Here is a 6,689-nt window from a genome sequence, read left to right as displayed (position 1 = left end):
TGTACGACCACCGGTTCGATTCCCGCTCCCGGCGCAATGTTATATTTTGTATGTTTTGTGGTCACCATTCCTGACAGTTGTTGTTTTCCGGAAAATCTCATCCCCCCCCCCGCAGCATTTGACCATATAAAATATTAAAAAGTATTTCAGTACAAAACAAAATTGCAGCTATCATTCAAAATTCGTCCCAACTGTCGTCAATCTAATCTTATTAGGTAGGAGTGCTGGACACACTTCGGGTCCCAACATTATGCAGCCTCAGCGCGGAGGTAACTCATTACCTTGGAAAACACAAATACACACACTGGGTGCAGCCTAGGCGCGTATAGACTCAAACAAGGCAACAAACTCAAGATCGGGCACAATCATTTAAAATTTACATATTGAATACGATATTTGATATTTCGTTCGATTGTTAGATTTCAGCATATACATGTATAAGGTCATTTCGATATTAGTTAACTTATCCATATGTTCGTGGGCGAACTCGGATAGTCAAGTGCTCATACGATTGAGCTCACATGGTCCGGCTATGTGCTCATACCTACTTTCGAGAATCATCATGAATGTATTGCCATACTTAATGAACAAGAATGTGACCCGCCTCCCAGTTTCGCTCAATGGGTCAAGTTACCCACGGGTATTACTTCCCCGTACCCCTAAACTTTTTTTTGTACCGAAAATGTTTCGTACGCAAATTGTTTTCGTACCACATTTTTTGTTCGTACCCAAAATTTTCGTACCCAATTTTTTTTATCGTACCCAAATGTTCGTATCAACATACACAAGTGTGGTGATATAGATAAACTTAAATTGATGTTTTATATCCATCCTCTTCAAAAGCATCGTCACACCAGTACTGCCAGTACTTTGATTATCTCATAGAGATAACTTTTGATCGTTCATAAACATCGACCACAATCAACGCCGTATATTTCTTGTTAAAGATATTTCTTGTTACAATTATTGAATGCGACCAGAAAACCTATATTGATTCGTCTTGCTAATTTCTGTATGACATTGAAACTTAGAGCCAAAAATATAAAGATATTTTTTTCCTCAGAGTTGAAATTTTGTATATGATATCTAACAGCATGTTTTTTCTCAATCAATTAGCTACAGATTTTGAACATCTACCTAACTTTATTTCAATGAAATAATAAAGAGCCTTCACTTACATATAACATTCTAACAAAAACCAGATATTAGTAAAATGCATAAACATAAGTGTTGTTATTTTGACGCACGTGTATTAATTATTGCTTGATTGTTATTTTGACGATAAGCTATATATGCTTCAGTCGTAAATAAACTGTTCTGTTCCAATAATGTGACATATCTTTTGTCGAAATTTATACACACAGGAGTGCAACTCTAACCAGAAGTATGCAAATGTCTTGTGAGAAAAATCGCCTTACACAAAGGGTGGCAATCACGTGACAATCAAAATAAACTCAAGATGTCAACGTCCGTGTGCCGAACAAGATTTTTTTGCCGTTTTATACCCTTATTACTTTTGTTTAGTTTTTAAATGCCGCTCACTTTCGAGCCATATAAGTGAAAAAAGTGATTAGCGTTTATTTTGTATTAATATTCGCTTTTTAACTTTACTCGCTGCAAATTTTATTAGCGGGAGCTGTAATTGTGTGATCCCGCTCATTCTATACATAGATGGTGACGTCACTGGTGATGCAATGGATCCCGCTTTGAAATTTCGGAGCGAGTAAAGCCCAGATATGGAGCGAATATTGATACGAAGTAAACGCTAATGAATCATTTTCTTACTTCTATGAATGGAAAGTGAACGGCATTTAACAAATTAATAAAATTAATAGACGTATTTACGGCGAAAAATACATGTCTCGTCACGGACGTCGCCATCGTGACTATCACATGATTACTCATTCTGTTACATAGCTTTTTTACTTTTTTTGTTGATAGATCTACTTTAGACTTAGATACAAAGAATGAAATCTTAGCAGGTGACAACGATGTTTTATTTTCCTTAAGGTTCATGTAGAGGCTTCTTTTTGAAAAATGTGGGACGCCTAGCATTGAACTCAAATTTGACTAAAGGAAGAGTGCCACATTGAAAATTTTTCCTTCAAACAGCTACCAATTTTGTACATCAACGTATCATACCATCAACAAAATCAATCAAAATACAAAAGCGATTTTAACACTAAAATATACATTATTTTCAAAAATCTGAATCATGTTTATTCCACGTATTTCGGCGGAAAATTATATAACTAGTGAATAATATCGACATTGACGAGGGCAAGTTACGCTTAAATAGTAAAAAAAGTTTACATATTTAGAAATATCAAAACTCGAACACATGTCATTTCATCACCATGGGGGCAGCCATTTGTAAATTCATAATATTACATAAAATAGAAAGAAACATGCTAAAAACTCACTCATCGCCTAATTGACATTCCAAACGGTTGACGATGACAAATGCATTGGATTGTAATCTTTCCGTTGATGTTTGCAACTGCACGATCAGACCTCATAAACACTCAAAGAATAACTATGTAAGAAGCATTTCACCAATGTTTACAATTGTTGTCGAATCACCATACTTATATTATTGCGCCATAAAAATAGTACGCTTACAGACTGACAGAAAGATCGATACGTAACCTCCGTTCAATTCATCACGGTATACTATTCTATTGATAATATATAATAATACATCGCTTAACAATCTAAAAGTAGAATAATCTTTTAAACGGATTTTTTTAATAACGAAGTGAAAACAACGGAAGTTGGATGGATATTCTGTGAGATGCACTTCGGCTCCAGAAAAACAATACAAATAAACTAAAAAAGACGTGTGGGGGACAATTTTCAGCTGGAAAATATTTGAAATAGGGTAAGTGATGATATCTCTACGTGGTTATTTCTGTTATTTAGTGCGAATCTCTTGCTGATAATGTTAATAGTTGTTTTACTAGTTGCCACCCAACTGTCAAAATAAATATGTGTTTTCTCAGGTATGTGTATACATATACCCGGTTTTCTCACAACTGCACGTGGTTTCGACCGATTTGTTTTGCACGTTTTTCTACGGAGCACAGCGAGGGCCACGCTTTCAAAATGGGTAGAAGGAATCGAAATATAAAATCAATCGGTTTGCCAATTTCTTATATTCCTTTACAATTTTATATGTCGCCTGCAATCTATTTCAATTTGAGATGGTTTAAAATTTGCAATTTGGTTGAGAGGTAAATAACAAAATTGTTAAGCCTTTGAAATAGAATTGTGACTCTTATTATCCACCATACCAGGATTTTTAAAAAGTAGTTACGTTTTAGTTATTTTTAGAACTTTGTTTAGGAAATTTATCCAAAAAAGGCAGTTGAATAAAAACTCATTTGTTGTTTTATGACAATAATTTTCTGTGAAATGTTGCTAACTTGACCTTGTATATGTATATAGCTTTGTATTATTCAACTTAAGGTAGTGCATATCATTCCTAACTTGAGATTGAGATTTTGTAAATTAGTGTAAAAATATATTGGTTTTAAACCAAATATGAAATAAAGCACACAAATATTGAATGTCAAAAATGTGTTTATGTTATTCTATTCGTCTCTTAGCTTTAAAATGATTTATAGTTTGACCATATTGTACCACATTGAATGAAGAAAAAACCAAAGCGAAGTTTAATGAATTTATTATCCCCCCCCCCCCCCCCCCCATGAACCTTAAGCGGGAAAAACGAAAGTTCTTTCAATGGATACTTTTAGTCGGCGTTTAGAACAAAAGCGACTCGCATGTGGAGTTAAATGTTAACGCATACATCATTGCGTGTTTGGTATCTAAAATCCGGTACATTTTTTTCCGGTTCATTGTTCAAGCGATACTCGTTGAGTGTCGGCTTTGAAAAAAAACACTAAGGAAGTTTTTCCGGTATTTATGATATTGTTACCAAAGTTAGTACTTCTGCTTTTCAAGTTAATGTTCGAATTGGTATAAGAGTCCCTTAAAATGGCTCAGCATTTTTTACATCTTTTCAGAGGAGGGATAATGTTACTAGGGTAATTGATATGTTTCTGGTACTCTGGTGTGTGTTACTGTTTGCCAGTAAAGCAAAGTGTTAAAAATAAAGCGCGGCCGTCCTCATTTAAAATAAGTGTTGGTGTCAGCATTCAAGATAAACGCAGCTTCTTCACACTTGCAGTATTTTATTTCATTAGGCGAGAGTTTAAAAACAACAACAACATTAACAAAATTGTTTTAATTGTAAGAAATTGCTGTTCGTTTCAAACATGATTTGATTAGGATATATACATGCTCAAGTTAGAACGGGGCTATGAACGAACAAAATAAACAAAATGCAAACGGTACATAAATCTTCAGATAGTAAAAAAACTGACAAAATGAATATGGAAAAATGGGGAATTACAACACGTTCATGTCAAATTATTTTTTAGATAAACATAAGGATATGGATGAAGCACACTTCACAAACGGAGCACGCTTCGATTAATTTTAAAAGATACCACACTCAACCGTACCTGTATCCCCTATAACTGACAGCATAAACCTTATTACCGCATAACCTATAATACCTCGGCTTTTCATGCTTCGTTATACATATTTTCGTATATAATCTTATATCACACGCTATGTGCCTTATTTCAGTAGTTGTAAAGGGTCCAATACAATTATAATGAATCTTTATTATTTTTTATTGGCCATTAAGCATCTTCAAGAACTCCTATGTACCGTTGGATTACTGTCGTCGACAAGGTAATTACGAAATAATGAAATCGGAATCTGCGTTATTTATTATATTTAACTGTACACAAAAGTAAACCGGTAGCAATAGTGCACAAAACGCATGAAAAGATGGCATAATTTGTCTGAGATAATATTCACTACTTTTACTATTAAAATCGCTGTCGCGCTTCTGCAATACATTTGTATGTGGAGTAATTAGCTCCATGTTTAAAGGGAACAAATCAAAACATTTCTTGAACATTACAATATATTATATTTAAAGCGCAAAATTAGCATTTGATTTCAAAAGCGTTTAATACACATTGCTAAATATTGTTTATAAATGTGTGCACGAGCTTTCGTATGAAGCGTTAAATCACAAACATAAAGTAGTAAACATATTTGAGTTATAAGTCACATTACAAAATTTTGGTAATATACATATCATATCAACATTTCAATGTTCAACGTTAACCAATTCTGCATCTGAGTCAATGTATCTGATAATATCGACCTTAAGTTTCCTCAGAAGAATCTCTTTCTGGACTGAGTGATCCGCGTGTTCAATCGCTATTTCCAGTATCTTTGGCAAAGCACCGATGACCAATACGAACACAACATGCATCACTTCAGATATACCTTTGATAACTGTGTGCGGCTTCTGCCTGAGGACACTAGCAGTGAATAAAATTAAAATAACTATAAGTCCAAGTTTTAAGATTCCTTGCGCAATTTTGACATGAATTGGACGATGGACATCGACAAGCTTCATAAACAAAGCCTTAGAAACTCCAACGGCGTCGTGATTCTTATAATGCAACCAAGTTGCCTTGCGTTTGGTGGAACAACGTATGGCATTTCGTTGTTGCGTGGTCAGTTCTATAGTCATGTCGTTGCATTGTAGTTTCTTGACATTGTTGAACCGGTTATCGGAAACCATTATTGTATCGCCAACCATTTGAACCCCAAACGGGTCATTGTCCAGTTCTTTGCATGCATCTACTATATCAGCCAAAAACTCAGCATAGTCTTCCCAAATCCGGCGATCATTTTAAAACATAGTAGATCAACACTATACCGAAGAATAAATATCCGAACGAAAAAGACGGGTAAACAATACAGCGAGGAAACTGAAATTAAACTTCTGACAGGAACACGAAGGAATCGATAAAAATTGAGCATACGCTGAAAACAAAATATGCGAAAACAATCCCAATTAAAAACTGAATATTAATTTAATAATGTAAAATGTCCAACTTTGGAAAGCACTTTTTGTGTACGGAACATCTCAACAAGTGTTTTTGTGTAACCTCGCATAACGATTGTACATCCAGTTGATTACCGGAAAACCGTAAAAACACAACGGAAAGTGTTATTTCTACAATTGCAAACACAATGAAACATGGCACAACGATAAAGAGCAAAAATCCGACCCTCTTCTTGCAGAAAAGATTATATATAGCTTTCAGTCTGTTCATCTGAAGCTTTACATAACTCCAATATGATGGATTAGTAAGCATCGATATTGACCCAGAGCTAAAAGCATAAGCTTTCATGTACCCAACTTTGTTACTGATGAGGGTATGGGAATATTTGTCAATAGTTACAACATTAAAACATAGAAGCGACTTGTCCCAAGTATGGTTTTCTTGGGGTACACCTTTTCTATTATCTGATTGCAATCTGATGGCAAAATAATAAAGAAAAGGCTCGAAATATAATATGACAACAGAAGTATGAATGGACCTCCAAGGGCGGAAGGAAGAAAAAACCTCTCTACTTTTCTGAAATCCCCCTAACATAGATATATACCCAATAGGACAGTTATGCTTCAAAAGAGCCGTACCTCTTTGTCGAGATATTTATGATACAAGAAGAGGCGAATGTATACAAGGAAGGAAGTAAACAAACAAATACAATCCGCCGAATCTCGATACTAAAACGGGGTGAGTTTT

Source organism: Dreissena polymorpha, chromosome 16 (assembly GCF_020536995.1).
Source record: "Dreissena polymorpha isolate Duluth1 chromosome 16, UMN_Dpol_1.0, whole genome shotgun sequence".
Classification (NCBI taxonomy): domain Eukaryota; kingdom Metazoa; phylum Mollusca; class Bivalvia; order Myida; family Dreissenidae; genus Dreissena; species Dreissena polymorpha.
This window is presented reverse-complemented; position numbering follows the sequence as displayed.